General features: G+C 38.1%; 1 protein-coding gene across 1 annotated transcript in view; it reads left to right on the top strand.

Annotated features, from left to right (window-relative positions):
* Nucleotides 1–1468: 1468 nt before the first annotated feature.
* Nucleotides 1469–19356, top strand: part of LOC122801198 (phospholipid scramblase 1-like) — a 621378-nt gene continuing 603490 nt past the window's right edge. The window contains exon 1 of the mRNA XM_044070756.1: nt 1469–1666. The gene's annotated coding sequence lies outside the window, so the exon portion shown is untranslated. The remainder of the gene's footprint in view (nt 1667–19356) is intronic.

Genomic DNA, 19356 nt, shown 5'->3' with positions numbered 1-19356 from the left:
AGGTAATGAGGAAGATAGAGTGCTATAGTAATTACTAGCTTATTTAGTGCTCACAAGTTCTGAACAAGTGCTGAGCATGAACAAGCAAATTTAAGTGCTAAAACTAAGAATCTGTATCTGCACTAGATGAGTTACAGGACAGAAACAAGTGCAAATACAGGCTTTCAAATCAGAAAGTAGAGAGAGATGGAAGAGATTGCCCAAACGGCCAATAACTACAAATTCTGGGCCAGAACCACTACTTATGTGGTAGACAGGTTACCATGTGTTTATATGTGGTTTAGACTATATTAAGTATGTCCATGTATGTATGCATGTATTTATATATATCTATATATATAAAATCATAAATCTCAGGTGTCTATATTTTGTAATTTTCTGGTTTGTTCCTGATAAAATATGTGGTTTTCTGTCAAAATCATTGAGGATTTAAGTCAATAACAATGACAGACATTTGAGGGTCAGACAATGAAACAGCTATCATTCTCTCAACTTTCTACATTTATAAGAGCAATATTAAAAAAAAAAACTGTCCATATTTTGGGGCCTTTGTCCTCCCATTCTTATTGGCTTTGTCCAGATTTCTTGGGCTAAGAAGTTGAGATATAATATATGTCTGTGCTTTATATATATATATATATATATATATATATATATATAAATGTATATGAATATGTGTGTGTGTGTGTGTGTGTGTGTGTGTGTGTGTGTGTGAGAGAGATAGCTCTCAACCAGTCAGGGACAAATTTCAACAGAATCGGGGACAAATCCAAAAAAATCAGGGACAATCAGGGACACTTTTAAAATATTAATGCTATTAACTTGAGATATTGACATATGAATTAATATACACTTTCTGAGTAAAAGAAGTCTATAAGTCTTAATTATTCTCATTATTCATTAAATGTAATTCACCACCTTTCCTTCAAAAGTCACTAGTTTTAGGAGGGATTAAGAGGGACAGAGCCAAAATTCGAGTCAAAATCAGTGACATTTGAGACAAAATCAGGGACAGTTGAGAGGTATGTGTATATATAGCGAGAGGTGTGTGTATACGCGTATAGTTCATACACCAAATTTATTTCTAACGATGCTTTTTTTAATTTCCGTATTCACAACTTCAGCTGGATATCACGTTTCTAGAAATGATTTGATTACCTATATTTCTTTAACATGAGTATCCCGGTTAACTTAAGATTACTTCTCCCTCAAGTAAGCCAAATGTTATCAGTAACAGGAGAACGATGCTGATACTGCTTTCTGTTCCCATTTGGTAGCACGCATCACTAACGATGTAAATGTTGCTACAACATAAGCAGCAGGTGTCTTGGGAATCCCCAGCGACCAAGGAGTACGCATACTAAGTGACCACCCTTTTCCCGCACGACTCTCTCTCCAGTGTCAGGGACGGGCGGGGCGTTGTTGCTGTGTTACGGCGAGAGGTTCTCTTACTCAGCGGAAGACGAGCTCCAGTTGTAAGCAAGGTGCGCTCCTAGTCACTCTACACTCGAGTGGGAAGTTCGCGCTGCGCATCTCTCGCGTGCAGCCAGGTGCATACAGTTGCCAAGGCTACAAGGTGCTAGCTTTCTCGTCTTCTCATTTCGTTGCACAAATCCATCGTTAGGTTCCCAAGATTAAGTTCTCAATTTTCCTTATCTTTTCCAAGGTAAGTACTCCCCTCTAAACACTCAGACGTTTTCTAAAGCTGTCAGTGAAGTGCTAGGTAATAGCGTACAGGGAGGCTGCAGTCACAGAATTCTGGAGGCAGTGCCAGAGCACCTTATCCTTAAGGTTCGGAGCATCCGTTTTCTGTTTGTATATCACAATGTTGTTTTGTCTCTCACTCTCATAACGCCTGCCATTATAACAAATCAGTGGTGACTCCAGTTGTTTAAAAATGTTAAACAGCAAAGTTGTAAAGTTCTTATGATTCAGAAAAGCAGCATACTACATTTACATTGTCTCCAGCCTTCCTTACCATCACTGTGTTTGTGTTTGCGGTGTCCATATTTCTTGAAATAGGTTGTTAATCTATGGTGACATATTCTAAAAACTATGTTACAGAAGCTTTGCTGTTTGGGGAGATACTTAATGTCTGAAAATGAATTAAAAAGCCTACTTTTCTCATTTTAGTAACTCTGCACAGGGAAGGTAGGCACCACACCTGCTTGTATGTAACTAGTTGTATACTTTTGTAGCCCAGTAGAGTAGTACCATTATTAACTGATGAATGTTTAGGTGTGTTGCAAGGCGGTGCTAGAAATGTTTACTCAGATACCTTGTGCTTAATTTTGAAGCTATGATTAAATATTGAACGTCATTGTAGTTATTTGATGATCTTTATTTAAATTACCTTGGTGTTCTAATTATGCACTGGTGGTGGTGGTGGCGTGGGATTGAAGTGAATGTTATCACCTTTCTCAATGTATTCTTCAATTTCCTTGAACCATGCCTGTCAGTTTATCATTATTATCATTATTTATATACGTATCTTATATATCTACAGTAAACTGTCTTGTGTCGGGCAATGGATGAATATGATTCTTTGCTTGGATCTAGTTCAGTTACTTAGTTAAAGAATATATAAGAGAACAAAGAAAGGTGTTAACATACTTCAGAAAGCTTTCTCTTTGCCTAAACAGCTGCATTTACTTAATTTTCTCTTCATATCTCTTCACTCTTCCTGCTTTTGCTTTTAATTTTACTCTGTCCTTTAAAAAAATGCTTTTGTCTTTGACAAAACTGTTAGGATTCGTACCTCTCAACTGTACACATTTTCACTGACTGTCCAGATTTTTGCCTCATATTTTTGGTCTGTTTTTCATAAAATTGTGTTTTTCCTGGAAAATTATTGGGAAGTCATTTAAGATTGATGTAAAAAAATAATGACAGACATTTCAGTTCAGACTTTATATCTTTCAGAAAATTCATGCTAATGCAAAGCCTGTTGTTCTATCAGCTTTTTAAGTTTCTAAGAGCAATATTTAAAAATTGTCCCTTTTTTATACCTTTTTCCCCAATTTTTTATGGCTTTGTCCAGATTTCTTGCTCTAAGAGGTTGAGAGGTATATTAGGATTGATTATATTCTTTAAATAATATTAAGCTTAATTAATATTTTAAGCTTAATACATGTTTAGAAAAGTCATAGTAATGCACATATCCCTTTACTCTGTCACTGTTTTAATTGCACCTGGTTATTTTGAATGAAATTGATGCAGCTAAGCTTTTCTCTTTTCTGTTTTAGTCTGGTTACCTTGACTTCAGACTATTTCATTTTCAGACATTAGAACTGGAATGCAATGAAGCAATCTTTTATGTGTATTCTGTATTAAAATGTAGCTATGCCTATAAACTTATTTTGTGAATGATTTCAGACCTAGCTACTAGCTCACATAAAATGCATCAGGAAATGGCTACAGCTATGCATGTAGTTGCCAAATATGCAATCACACAGGCAGACACACACACACACACACACACACACACACACACACACACACACACACACACACACACTTGCTAATCATCTAGTCATGTACAGGACGATAGGCTAAGAAGCCCCTAGAGCATTGATATTGGATTGTTCAACAAGGGTCTTTTAGCCATCTTGGCTGCATTTGGTGACCCCTTCCTCCCTCAGGAGTAATATGTACTAAGTTATAGTGATTTGATCTCTTTTGTGAAGATGAAGCTTTTACGGCCTAAGTCAAGGGCTTCCTTGTCCTTCTAGACTTGGGGGAATGCTGTAGGATTGTTGTCCTCCTTTAAACCCTATCCTTATATGAGGTATCTTCCAAGTCTTCTCTATCATTGTACCTCCATGAATGTGGCAGAGGCTTAACCTATCTTCTTACTAACCGCCACATGTTGGAAAATCAAAAACCTGAATACCTTGAAGAAATGGGAAATTTATACTCAAATGCTAAAGAAATATTGAAATGCAACTCTACCACTGGTCATTATTCAACAACCTTCCAGCTGGTCAAACCAGACCACAAATCAGTCATGCTCACAATAAGACCTAAACCACAAGCATTGTCCATATCTTAATATTCAGAGATTATGTAAAGGCTAATCTATTAAAATTGAGTGATGGCTTAAATAAATTCAAATTCTCCTTCCAACAAGATGACCCCACTGCTTAGGCATAATCCTTTGCAGCCAAATTATTTGCATATGTAAACAGCTGTATAGAGGCATCTGTCTCGCTCTAAAGTAAACACAATGCCAAATTTAAGAAATAAACTCTATTGCAAAACCCAAATATAAAGATGGTGTATAATAAAAGAAAAAAAAACAATTATTGCACTGAAAAATACATTTAATTCTTAAGATGCTAAAAACACTTGCTAAACTAAACAGGAAACTTAAGACACTAATCAAATTATCCAAAGCTAGATATGAGGTAAAACAGTAACAAAGGCAAAGGGTAACTAGAAAGCCTTATCTAACTATGCTAGAAACATCATACACAATTTATAGTGCACAGAGCTAATAGTAAATGATATCATATACTCAGATCCAGAGGGTATAGCCAATGTACTAGTGGAAAATTTTAATTCAAACTTCACCTCCTTCTCCCCTCCTGTCTTCCCAGATCACATAAACATATCTGCACTTTCCCTTCAAATCTAACAAGAACATTTTCTCAAGACATTGTCCAAGACTAAAAAACATTACTTTCATGTGACCAGATAACATTATGGGCTGCCTACTGGTCATCCCGAAACAGGACTTGTCAGAGCCCTTACAAAGACCATTCAACATCAGCCTTCAAACAGGCTTATTGCCAGATGAATGGAGATCAGTAGCAGTAATCTCCTTGCACAAGAATGGGGCATCAATTGACCTGGGTAGTTATAGACCCATAAGCCTGATTAGACTCATCAGTAAGGCTATGGAAAGGATTTTAATGTGGTTAATAAATAAAGGTATAGACAACCTAGAAGCTCTTGACACAAGCCAGCTCAGAGTCATCAAGGTGAAACCCTATCTACTTAACATTGCTGACATCTTTGAGAAGATTACTAAAGCAATGGATGAAGGCAAATTAGTACATACTGCATACCTAGACATTGGAAAGCTGTTTTACATCATCCCACATTTCAGCATATAGATAAACTCTCCAAATTAAATGTAAATCCTTATGTAATTAATTGGATAGCGAATTGGTTGACTAAACCAGGAAATTAGAATGGGCAGCTCTCCCACCTCGAAAAGACCTGTCATTAGTGTTGTACCCTAGGGTTTAGCTCCTGGATCACTCCTCTGTGGCATTTATTTCTTGGAGGTTAAAGCAAATGTTAAAGGTCTATGGCAGACCAAGTGTGCAGATTACTGTAAACCTGGTGCTATCATAAACTTCCCAGAACACATCAAGAACTTCCAAAACATCCTTTCCCAAGGAAATAGCTGGTGCAAAAAACATAGCCTAGAACTAAATGTGAAGAAATGCATAATTGTATCATTCAGCAATAAGGACCAAACCTCTAACTATCACATTGACAGCACATCCTTGAAAATTGAATCCCATAGTCAGGGATCTGAGAATTTTGATCATCACATAGTCACTATTGTAAGGAAGTCCTTTATCATTGCACAGCTTGCATTTAATGGTATGGCGTCCAGGTCTAGGAATCTACTGATTTTGCTGTACTCAGCTCCTATTAGGCCAATCATTGACTATAATGCCCTTTTGATATGTACCTGTCCAGAGACTTGGCACAACTGGAACAACCATACTTTCTTACTTTAAAAAAAGGCTTAAATATAAAAGCAATGCAGAACATTTCAAAGCTTTGTTCCTGTCCTTAGTATCTCACAGGCTACTAAAATGTGGCCTCTGCCTTACATACAGAGCTTCTGCAGACCCTGTCATACAGTCCTATTACACATTTGGAAGTCCAGTGGTAGCATAAACACCTAATCAAGGATCTCTCACTCTTCAGTAACATAAACAGGACAAGCAGGTGGAATGGATATGTACCACAGAGAATACTGCTCCTATGCTACCATCTTCCACTGCACATAAAGTAAAGTACTTCTTCTAGTCTATTCAAACAAAATTTACATGACTGGATGGGAATCATAAGTTTACCCCTGGCTTAGCACCCATGCCCGTTATGGAAAGGGGCAACAAGTAAAATCCCAACATATCCTTGTTCAGCCACAAAATATGAATGCTAAAAAAGACTATCACTGTAATGTAAGTCTAGGCCTCTAATGATCCTCACAGAACAATAGCCTAGTATGTACCTATAAACCTATGCACTAGGCCAATTGCTTTGGACATTTATCTCTTTTCTCTCCTTTCTGTTTTTGCTGAACTGCCTTGGTTTTCTACTGGAAACTGCCATCATTGATAAACTCCTTCAGAGCATTGATAGCTATCCCTTCAAAAAACAATGGGCTATAACATTAAAACTAAAAGCAAGTTTAGTGTTCTTTACAAACACTCTTGTCTATGTTATAACATCAAATGTTTCACTTTTGGCATTCTTGATAAGATTACCATTAAGCCCTGGGAGTGGTGACTGGGAGAACCAACTTGAATTCAACGAACTTCTTTGGCAACTTAATGCCAGTACACAACCCACGTTGAACAAAGCTATTTCAGTCCAACCTATTTTGAAATTAAGGGCTGGAAAGTTGTGAAGCATTAATTTATTCATTATTTGATGTTTTTTTAAGGACATTTTAACTACATTTAGCATTTATAAAGCATAGTTTGTTTTAATTGCATTATGATGTCTTTATACATAGTGGTTAATTTTTGTTATTTCTTTACTATATGTATTGTTGTTCACTTAAATAATTGTCTACATTTGGTTCTTAATACTGAAAGTTCCAGTGTGTGTTTAACAGATACAATCAATTTAATTAACTTTAATTAGCAGGAAATTGATTTACAGGTCAAGTTTTTTAGTAAATATATATATATATATATATATATATATATATATATATATATATATAGACTGTGGGTAGTTGATTTTATTCTGATAAAGTATGTGTTTTCCTCGTGTTCATTTATTTACTATAAGCACCAAGTTTTTTCATTGATATGCTACATCTTGGCTATTAGTTTCATATGTAGCATAGATACACTGACTGGTGTCTTAGTATTAAATCTAAACCATTTTACTACTAGGGAAAAAGTGCAGTGCAAGTTTATGTAAGTAATTTAACCATGTCTGTGGCTGAATAATACGTCACTGTGTTTAAGTAAAAAGTGGAAAGGGTCACCTGGAATGAATACAAGATAAATGATCAGCACACAAGTGACACTCAGATGAAAGAAGATGAATATGTGCATTAAAAGAATAGCAGAAAGAATTGTAAGTATCCAGTAAACATTCCCTTTCTGCACACCTGTCATAGGGGTTGTGTCCCTAGTCCTCTGCTACTTACATATACTAAGTTTAAGATCATTCATTGCACCTTGGAGTAGGGCAAACACTCCAAGGTAATTCAGTCTCTGAATTAGTATATATTTCTCGTACTCACATTTAGACAGCTGTGAGAGTTGCAGTCTTAAAGAGGAGTAAAAGCTAGGACAACTCCCTTTTCTGTCCTCAGCATTTGCGGTGTCTGTACTAATCACTGACTGGCTGATTTTAGACCCCCTCCTCTAATATCTGGAAATCTTCAGCTTGTGTATTCATTTGGGTGTGTCATCCTGAATATCTTTTATTATCTTCTTGATTGCTATCTTACCATTTATTTTATTTTTATTTTATTTTACATTTGTTTACCCGGATAGTCCGACTGGATGAGGTCCATTTACAGCGAAGGCCCGGGGAGAAAAGCTCCACATTAAATAATATGTACACTGGTAATTTTACAATTAAAAGAATAAAATCTTACAATCGGTATAAAATTTACAATGTTTTTTTTCCAAGCAAACTTAATTTAAACATAGCAGACCCTGGATGGTAGAAATTGGGAGAGAAAAACTCCAGTTTTATGAATGCTATCAAAAGATATATCACAGAAGACATAACAATTTACACATAGTAGGCCATGTATGGCAGTGTTTGGCAACAGTATTAGAGAGAAAATGAGCAGTGAGGAGAGGAATGTAGGAAGAATTGGTGGAGAGCAGGAAAGCATTATGTGATGCAAGGACAGTGCCAGGATTGCTAGAGGTGTGACTTAAGTAACTTTTTGAACATTAAGATAGATGATGCAGAAGAGATATTTTTTTTTTGGGGGGGGGGGTTATTCCATTTCCTAGCAATTGTATGAGAGAGAAGAGCTTTCCCTGCAGTATTGTTGCCTTTGGATATGCAGAACAGGGTTTTGTTAGATGAGCGTAGTGAACGGTTTGCTGAATATTGGTTTAGTAGTTGGTTTAGGGCTGGGGTTTTGTGGGGATTATTTAGTATGTTAAAGGTAAGCACTAGTTGGTGGTAACTGATTACTTGAGGAAGTTCTAACCACTGTAACTCCTTTAGGGCAAGACAGTGGTGGCTTCTAAAAGTGGAGTTATTTGCAAATTTTATCTTATTGTAACAAGATTCTAGTTTGTCTAGGTCAGTTTTCCTGATGTGGGTTAGGAGTGGTGATGCATACAGTAAGGTAGACAAAAGGTGGGTTTGGGCTAGGGTGATTCGTGCTTGGTTTGATAGGAAGTTTTTGTGTTTGTATAAAATTCCTAGTTTTTTATGTACTTTTTTAATGGTTTGAGAGATATGGACATCAAAATTAAGGTCCTTATCTATTTCAACACCAAGTAGCTTAGTATGGGGGGAGGGAGAGAATGTGGTTCAGTTTTTGGAGGTGATAGTGAAGGAAGGAGGTGTTTTTCTGGATTTGTTGGGGGTGAGTAGAAGTAATTTGGTCTTGTTGGGGTTTAGAATTAGTTGGATATCAGTAATCCATTTTTCCACGGAGCAGAAGGACTCTTGGGTTAGCTTTTGTAGAGTAGTTATGGATGGGGCTGAGCAGATTAAGGTTGAGTCATCTGCGTATTGTATCAGTGATGCATGCAGAGTGGAGGTATGTAGTTTGTTGGTGAAAATGGTGAATAGTAGAGACCCCAGTATTGATCCTTGTGGAACACCTGTGGTAGAGGGTAGTAGGGGTGATAGTACATCTTGCCATTTGACTGACTGTTTTCTGTCAGAGAGGTAGTTTTTGAACCAGGCAGTAGTGGAGGGGGCAAAGGAGATGGTGGATAGAGTGTCTAAAAGTAGGTTATGTGGGACCATGTCAAATGCCTTAGAGAGATCTAAGAATATGGCTGATACGAAGTTGTTGTTGTTTCTACGTTGGTTAACCTGGTTGGTAAAGGAGAGAAGAGCAGTAGTTGTACTATGGTTTGGACGGAAGCCATGCTGTGTGAAGGAGAGGTGATTATGTGAGGTTAAGAAGTGCATCACTTGGGAGTGAATACATTTCTCCAGGAGCTTGGAAAGGGGGGATAAGATAGCAATGGGGTGGTAGTTTGATAGCTCATAGGAGTTGCCGCCTTTGTGTAGGGGAATAACATATGACACTTTCCATAGTTGGGGGATGTAGGCTTCTCGTATGGAGCAGTTTATTAGAATTGAGACAGGGTAGGCTAGGGACTCTGCAGCTAATTTTAGGAAATTAGTGGGTAGACCATCTGCTGTGAGAGTGGTAGGTTTCAGTTTTGAGAGTAGTTTTTTTAACCGTGGAGGTTGGTACAGGTGAGAGTGAAAAGGAAGGTATATTATTATCTATAATGGGGGTGATTGCAGAGTCATTGTTAGATAGCTGGATGGATAATGACCGAATAGATTCTGTGAAGTGATAGTTAAATTGAGAAGCTATGCTGTCATTGTCGGTATTGGTGCTGGAAGTTGGGGTGGTAGTTTTTCTGGGTTTCAGAAGGGAATTGATAGCTTGCCAGAACTTTTGTGGGTTTTTGGGATGTTTGTTTTGGATATGTAGGAAGTAGTTTTGTTTATCCATTTTTGTTTGTTTTTTGGCCTGATTCCGAAGTTGTTGATACTTTTGTCTGTCTTGTATGGTGTTATTAATTTTCTAGATTTTCCAGGCATTGTCTTTAGCTTTTAGTAAGGCTTTTGTGGTTTTATTTAGCCAAGGGGCATAATTAACTTTAGTTCTAAGTTTCCTAATTGGAGCTACTGTATTTAGAACATTCATAAAAGTACTATTGAAGAACTCCACTGCCTGGCCGAATGCTAGAGTTTGTAGTGGGTGCCAGTTGCATTGTCGTAGTATGCTGTTAAGACTTTGTGGATTTAACTTGTGGTCATCTCTAGTTTCTTTATATAGTATGGGTTTGGGTATGTTTACCTGTTTACGAAGAAGGAATGTGGGGTAGTGGTCACTGAGTTCATCAGGTAGGCAGCCCACATGATATTTTTCTTTGGGGAAATTAACTAAAGTTCAATTGAGTATGGAATGTTTTGTGGATGTTTTGTCAACCCTGGTGGGTTCTTCGATTAATTGTGAGAATCCAAATAAGCTAATATGGTTTGAGGGATTGTTGGAGTTGCAGGCTAGCCAGTCTAGATTTAAGTCACCTAACATGATAGTTTCTTGGGGAAGGTTGGTTGTAGCCCATTGTAAAATTTCCTCTGTTGTGGGAGAATTATTTCCTGGAGGAATATAACTGCAGAGGATGTTGATTTTTTTTTTGTTTTCGTGGGATATAATGGAGCCTAACATTTCACTATTCAGAAATTTGGGCATTGAGGTTCTCAGAGGCTGGAGGTTAAGTGTGTTTTTAAATACAATTGCAACTCCACCTCCCTTTTTGGCCTCTCTGTCTGGTCTTAGGATGTTATATCCTGGGGGGAGAATTTCTTCATTTTGGGTGGTGGGTTTTAGCCAGGTTTCAGTAATGGTTAGTATATCAGGAGAGTAGTGAGCTATGAATGCGTGTAGGTCATGTAGTTTGTTGGATATACTTATTGAGTTTAAATTAATAATAAGTAGGTTTGAGTTCTGTTTGTGTGGGAGAATTTTGTTGTCTGGACCTGGGTTGGGGTGTATGTCTCCTGAGATTAGTAAATGTTTTTTAAGGAACAGACTGAGTTTTATGGCATATGCTAGGTCTGTATGTACTCTAGTTACTGTTTGTTTATTGAGAGGAAGTGTGGTGTGTGGTTTGTATATATAAAATAATGAGCAATCATTAAATAGTGTGGAACAGATTTCAATATCTTTGTGTGTAGCTGTGTGTGTGTAAATATGTGTTATGTGGAAGGTATTGTTTAATGGTATGTTAGTGTATGTAGATGTGGTGTAGGCAAGAGTAGTGAGAGTTAGTAGTAGTACTGGTAATATTCCCTGCATGATTTGTTTGGGTGGAGGTATTGTGTTTACCCGTGGTGTGATTTAGGTAAATAGGTTAGGTGTGGTAGGGGTTGGATAGTAGGTTCAAGATTGGGTAATTGGGTAGGGAGTTTAGCCTGGGTGTGGTTGGGTGTAATTATAGGAGGATGCTGATTGGAGGGGAGATTGGTCAGGTGAGCAGGGGATAGTATAAGTGTAGATGCACTGGGGGGTGGGTGGGAATTGGGGGTAGGGTAGGGTAGCGGATGGAGTGGGGTAGAGCCTAGAAGAAGTGAGGACTGTGAAAAACTATCAGTAGCTGCAGCTCAGACACTTAAATTAGGGTTGAGTTGGAGCTATGTAGTGTAGGCAATATTTATATTTCGGTTGGCCAGTCCAGGAGGGTAGAGGGAGTTAGTATAGAATGGATGGGGAAAATCTGTGGAAATAACTAATATAGTTGGGTAGAAAGTTTGGGAGAATAATACTGTGCAATCAGTCTGCCGTGGTCTGTGCTGCCACATAGTGGCAAGAAGGGGATGGCAGACTGAAGGATAGAGTAGTACACATATATTAATAAACTATTGTAAAACTAGAGGGGGGAGAGTGTTCAGCGAGTTGCGGTAGGCTGCTAATGCACACATGGGAAGTCAGACTAACAACTACTAGTACTATTTGTAGGATACAAGTAGATTTTCAAGGCTACATACATTCACACTTCTTTAGAGTGCAGATGCCCTTTATTACGGCAGTTCAGTGATGCAATGGTAGCAGATAAATCAAGGGTGTCTTCTGGATGAGGCAGGGAGGTAGTCCTTGTGCTTTAAGGCAGAGAGGGAGCACCCGAGGTGGTAGACTGTAAAATAGAGAGAAAGGCACACAGAGTTAGGTAGTGTGGATGGCAAAGTTGGGGAGGTAGAAGGATAGGGCAAGTAGGAAGGGAATATCAGGATATGAAGAAGGTGTACTAGCTTGTACAGTAAGTAGAGAGAAGCTAGAAAGTGAGAAAGATTAGAAGGGGAGTGATAGAATAGGATTAGAAGGCAACATTATAAAACACTACATATAGGTAATACATTCAACACAGTTAGCCAGTGGAGCCACAATCTAACAATTACCCTCAGACCAAGGGGGAGGAAATGCCCCTGAGCTATTTGGGAGGGTAGGGTTAACAAAAAACAGTTACAAATGTAAGCAACAGAGCAGTGTTGTAGTCAAACAGTACAAATGGTCAGGCAGTATTCGTATAGACACATACATTAGCTAAAAAGCAGTTCTACAATGAAATAGTGATAATGCGTTAGCTTGGGGAGTTATATCTTTCACTTACCAGCACCTACTTGTTGAAAGTACAGTCTCATCCAGTATCCATATTGATTATGTATGTGAAGTTATAAAGAGTAAGCAGAGGTGCTGGTCACCACTGTGCTAAATCTCACGTCTCTGTCTTATATACTTAGTTTTTATTAGTATATATGAATGTTGCTGGATCTACTATAATGATGCGACTGTATGTAAAAATGTGCTTGTGAGTGTATGTGAGGTAAGTAGTTTTGCCAGTAGGCGATGAATGTGTGAGTGTGTGTGAGTGTGTGTGAGTGTGAGTGTGTGTGAGTGTGTGTGAGTGTGTGTGAGTGTGAGTGTGTGTGAGTGTGAGTGTGTGTGTGTGTGTGTGTGTGTGTGTGTGAGTGTGTGTGAGTGTGTGTGAGTGTTTGTGTGTGAGTGTGTGAGTGTGTGAGTGTGTGAGTGTGTGAGTGTGTGTAGGAACATGTCAGTGATCATACTGGGACCATGTATGAGGTAGGTATTTTTCTGTGCAGGATATGGTGGTGTGATTGTTTGGTTAAGTGTAGTGTGCTATAGGGTGTTGTGTACTCAAGTGAACATATGTGGAGCATGTGTGTGTGTGTGACAGTGAGTGAATGGCTGAGTGTATTGTGTTGTGCATTAAACTGAGTGTTGGGAAGCATGAGACGTGTTTATGCAGATTATATTCTGAGGGAGATTTGCAGTGTGCTGAACTGAAGACAGTATAGGAACTGGTGCTGTTGTGTCCTGGTTGGACAGATTGATTAGGAGAGTGTTGTTATAAAAATGTGTGCTTGTGTAAGGTCTGGAGAATGTTGTTGTGAGACAGTGTGTTTTGTTAGGAGAATGCTACAATCAGGAGAATAACATTATTTTATTTATTTAACATTTGCTGACCGGGAAAGTCTGACTAGGACGGAGCCTATTTTCAGCAGAGGCCCAGGGAGAAACACTCCAGATGCATGTCTTTGGAATGTGGGACAAAACTGTAGTACCCAGAGGAAACCCACATGAATGCAGGGAGAACATGCAGACTCCACACAGAAGGCACCCCAGCCGAGAATCAAGTTGGAGAACCTCTTGCTGTGAGGCAACAATGTTAAACACTGCACCACTGGGCTGCCCATGGTGGTGTATGAGTGTTTGTGATAGTGAGTGAATGGTTGAGAGTATTGTGTTGTGCACTGTGCATGTTCAGAGAACAGTTTATGAAAGGTGGGAGCGGTGAGTGTTTTGTCAGGTGGGTGTTAGTGGTGTTCACTATCCTGAATGGCACTTTATCTAAGATGAATCTGATCTATAAGTTAGTTGTATTAATTTTGGGGATGGGTGGCTTGCCCACATGTTGCACATATATTCTGCATGTGTCTGTATATTTAGGTTGTGTGATTGTTTTAACATCATTGAGATTTGTTTGGTGAATGAGTTAGTTTGTGTACACCAGTGTGCGTTCGTGCATGTGCTTGTGTATGCAATATGCTTCATCTCAATCAGCAGACTAACTGAGGAGTATGCAGGATCAGTTTTTTATGATTATTATTAGTTGGTTCTCAACTAGTCTACTGTTAAAATTTAGGACCTAATCTGAAGTCGGCAGATCAGTGCTTTACGCTCCCCCAGACATAGAGAAGAAGTAGAAGGTGGCTTGATTTGAGAGCAGTGCTTCCGCTGACTGCCTGCTGCACTATCTTGTGTAAGTACAGGTGTCCCAAATTAATAGGACGTTAAAGCACAATCTTGATCAAACTGGTCTGTTGTCATAACCTGTTGTCTCACTTCGGTTATGGACACAACTGAATTTTCCATTCCTTTTTGTTTGTTATGCAACTGTTGTTAATCCCTTGCTTGTTGCCTCAAACTTCTAAGCTGTGTACACATATGGAAATACTGCTTAATTCAGTATAATGTGAAAGTCATGTTTCTTCCCATCTTCCGGTTATCCCTACAGCAAAATTCATAGTTTTTCCTATTATCAACTCTTCTAGCATTAATCCTTATGGTAGTATTTTGTATAGCTCTAATCTTCAGAATAACAGGCAAGGCCTAAGGCTATCCCTTTCTGACATCCACTAATATTTTAGTAATTCTCTGTATAGTTGTTTAGTTTATGTACTCTGTTAATCCTCAGCTCCGCAGAGAATGCACAGTGTATGAAATTTCATGATTTTACTGACTGTTCCTGTACTGTGGTTCCTTGATTTCCTCTGAAACTTTCCATCTAGGCATAGTTTCTTTAGATGTGAATTCCACTGTCAGCTATAGGAGTGGCTGAATAATTCACTGTAGACAAAGATTCATTTACCTACTCGACTTTTCTTTATGTAACCAGATAACAAATCTGTACATTATTCTTTGGAAGAGGTCCATTGAAATCTGACGGATCATTTTCTATGGTCTGTTATTCCTCACTTGGTGTGATACAAAAACACTTGTGGATTTTTATAAATTATACTGAGCACAAGTGCTATACCGCAGATCTCATCAGTAGTATGTCTGGCCATTCCCATTCAGAAACAGTCCTATTTAAGAAACTGTAACAGAATATCTCCAACCTAAATGACTGAAAGTGTGATTCTGTTCTAGTAGCTGCCTACAGGATGTACCAGATGGCACAGGGGGTTAAGGCTGAAAGCTGTGGTTCCCATGGTACAAGGTTTGATTCCATCAGCACTGATTTGCCTACAGTGTGACATGGCTCTTAGATCACCCCTGTAAAGGGGTTGCTTGTCCAGTGGGTCTACTCAGTTAATCAATGGTTGTTATTATAACTGCTTAGATGAGGTTGCTTTAGTTTCTAGTGAATTTTCCCACTCACCTTTCTCATGTCCATCTTGATGTAAATACATTATTTCTGTTACCAGTGGATTTGAAATAGCAATCAACAAATATTTTATCATCTAGGTTATTACTGCATTTTTTTGAGTCAAATCTGCATTTTGAATTCCCTGCTGTGGTCAGTCTCTACGCTTTAGTGGTCTCATTTTTTTAATTGAGTTACCTGTTACACAGGCACTTGGGCTAATATCTGTACTACTCTTGACAAAATAGACCTTCTTCTAAGACTTATAATTATCTTTGTTGTGCAACAGAATATCCTATGCCCAACTCCTATTATTACTAAAGTCATCTAGTAGCTGGTAGAAGTAAATTACTAACTGATGCAAATGCCCTTTTGCCTCAGAGGACCTTGCATTGCTATCCCCCTTTACCAGTGCACTGATATGCAGCAAGGGATCTCCTCCATTTTTTACCAGGAGCAAATGCTAGCTGCCCGTGCTCAAAGGTTAACTTGTTTGCCAGGAGTAACAATTCCAGCTATGACATGTGTTATTGTCTGGGTGCAGAGGGTTGCACTGAACCTGACTCTGCCTATCCCATTTATCTTGAGATCTCAGTTCCATCTTGTTTTTAGGAATAAGGAAGATTTTATCCCATTAAATTGATTTCTCCCAATTAGCACATTTCCTTTTTTTTAAAGCTATTTACAGTCTCTCACTTTATCTTTCCCTTTGTAGAAATCTTAAAAGAGTTTTTGCATGGACTTCATTTCCGTTCATTGGTTCATGCAAAAATATTTTGGTAAGTGTTCCCAATGAACTCCCCATGTTTGAGATCTTTTTTTCTTTCCTTAATCTTTCTTCAGCATTTGAAGGCTGGTAGGATCATGTCCAAGACAATCTGACAAATCGCTGTATTCCCAGTAAGCATCCCACTTTTCCTCAGCATAATTTGTGGATTCCGGTACTATTTTCTTTTCTGTTCTCAGTATGGGACTACAGTCTGATTTGGCTTGATGTCATTTATCCTTAACATTTTTAATAAACTCCTTCTTGATATCTTCTTTGAAAATGTCACTTCTATAAAGTAGGTTCACATGAGGTTACCAGGATAATAGCCCTAGGGCCTTTACAAGCCTAGCCATGTTTTTCCTGTGTTCCCTAATTGATGATGATTAGATGGTCTTTATTTGTAGGGTGAGTCTATGATCAGCACCCACTGCTGCTGTCTATGAGGGACATAGGTGCCACCCCCAGGGTGAATTTGCAGTCTCCCATCCAATTGTCTAGGTTGAGCTTAGATCATTGAGGAGCCCTGCTTCATGTGAATTGGGAGTTTATACCAGAGGAGTGGCATCTCTGAGAGACATATCTGCCTCTCCAGCATGTTCTGTTGACGCCACAGGCTAGATTGAGATCCCTGGAGCGAGTGCCTCTTGTCCCATTTGATTTGTGGATGTGCAGCATTTCAATTAAGGCAGGGTCTGAGACTGCTCTGTAGGCCAGCAACATTTTAAATGCCTTGTCTAGCACAATTTAGATATGATTTATACATTTTGATTCTGCTATATTACATATAACCCTTGGGTACAAAGTACAGTTATATCTTGAAGCTTTTCGCAGAAGTCTTAATTCCCTCGTCATGATTTTAAAGTTGGCAGATCTGACATCATGGTACTCATTGTCAAAGATAAGAGAGGCTTCCAGGCTGTTAATTCTGCTGTCACAGAATCATAGAATTTACAAGGCAACTGGGCCTAGTGACCATTTACACTTTGCAAATACCCACCCTTAGAACTTAATTTTGTTTTTCCAAGGAGCAACAGAACAGTCTTACCAAGACTGTGTTTGTGGACACCCATCAAGTTGTCTAACTCTTTTAGGAAGGAAGAAAGTGTGTCACAGTGCTTGACTCAAAGTGGAAGTTTGCTCCCAAGGAGAAGTAAATTATATCGTTATATTTTTAATTAACCTCTGCATATAGCAGAATCTAAAAGATTTACAACTTTTTAAGGTATTCTTAGATTTATGGCAGTTACTACCTACTTTAAATTTCTGAGGGGCAGAACTGAAGGATGGCAATAGAGGAAAGGATAGAAGAGAATGAATCCACAAACACTGTTCTTTTTTTGTCTGGTATTGAAACTGATAAGCTTTGGATTTCTGAAACAGCTTCCTCTACGTATTTAAAATTTTGCCCGCCTTAGTAGAAAATGCTAACCCAAACCCAGCCCCTGCCACTAATGCTAACCTGCATCTTAAATAAAAAAAAAAATTAAAAATTAAAAAACTACCATTACTATCACTATTCAAACAAATTTGAGTTGAATGTGCCCAGGATTTGGATAGTGCATCAGGAAAGGAAAATGTTTCCTTTTTCAGTGTACTGTGTGTCAATGTTCTGTATTAGTGATGTAATGATTGGTTGACATGTTTTGGTTGCTTTTCTTAGTGTTGACCAAATAACATAACGACCAGTCATTATATAGCTCATCAACCAACACTCAAGAGTTCCACACTATTCATTTACTTCAGGGGTAAGCTTGGGATGTTTTATATAATAAAGATCTTGACTACAGAATGACAAATATTCTGAGTTACACTAATGCATCTGAGTCACTGTTTTTTACACACAACATAGCCACGATGGAGACTGTCATACTCGTGTGATTTTTGTTTTCTGCTTGGTTTATTCATACTCATAACCTGTGCACAGCTTATATATAATGCATAAAATGGTTTTGCTTCTGCATCTATTTATGGTATGAATGCTGATTCATAGATCTTATATTTTACTTTTGTATCCACTTTTTGTCAGTTATTGAATTACTCTGATATGTTGCATGAGTTGCAGTGTATGGAAATTACATGGTTTAAAGAATTCAGGGTTAAAGTTCTTGGCTAGTCTAGCTTAGGTTTCAAAGTTAGCAAGCAAATCTAGCTTGGTCTATGTTCATCCATTGAATGGAAAAATTGCCGAATAGCATTACATTGAAAATGCCGTTCAGCAAATCTCCTTAGCCCCCACACCTCCTAATAATTATATATACCAACTCCAAGATTGCACTCCCTACCATAATGCAATCTTACTCGAATGGCTCGATGAGCAGCATATTCGATGAGACATGCTATTCGATGCTTTTTCCATTCAGTGGTTGAACATAGACCCAGTTTAGCTGCTTTGCATTTACATAAGCAATTGACTGCGATCAGCTTTACAGAACTGATGAAAGCAGATGAAACACACTTATAGTTTCCGTGTTGTCCTCAATTTTCAGCAGATGAAAGCAGTTACCAGTTTGTTTAGGTAGTGTTATAGTATAGCTCATTTCTTGTTTTCTATAGAAAAACTGCTTTAGCAGCTATTTGAAAACAAGAATTCAACTTTAGCTGCTGTTTGTGCTTTATAGCTACTGACCTCAACAAGAGGTAGCGTTAGGTTATAAAACTGAATATAATTGACACTGAAGCCTACAGAAAGTATGCTGTTTTGTTCCTAAAACAATGCAACATTTGAATTAGAAAAAGGTGGTGTCTTCATGTTATGTAGCAAGGAAGATGGAAATAAAAGATGTTGAAATGTACTTAAGGGATTCTGTTCACTATACTACATCTAGGTGATGTTTTGTGGATTAAAATAACTTTAGGATAAGGTTAAATGCATCAGAGGGTGAATTTGTCAGTTTAGGAACACAAAAGGCATATTGTGATTCGTATGGTGGCAGAAGCCTTTACACTAAACAACCCCCACAACCTGCAGTCATAGAAAATCTGGGCAAAGGATGTTGCAAATTCATGCTAATTAGCTGTCCAAATGTTTGCCTAAATGTACATACTTTTCAAGAGCCTTTGTTCAGATTTTCATAGTTGGTAGGTTGAGTTGTATGTTGGTTACAGAAGTTAAAATTTCTTTTCACAGATCTATTATAAAGTGCATAACTCTTTCCTTGTTCTTTTGTGGTGTGTTGTGTTGTTTGGAAGTATATTTTTCTTATATAC

This window comes from Protopterus annectens, chromosome 4.part1, assembly GCF_019279795.1.
Source record: "Protopterus annectens isolate FY-2018-M chromosome 4.part1, PAN1.0, whole genome shotgun sequence".
NCBI lineage: Eukaryota > Metazoa > Chordata > Ceratodontiformes > Protopteridae > Protopterus > Protopterus annectens.
Note: the sequence above shows the minus strand (reverse complement) of the source record. Positions and strands in the feature narration are given on the sequence as shown.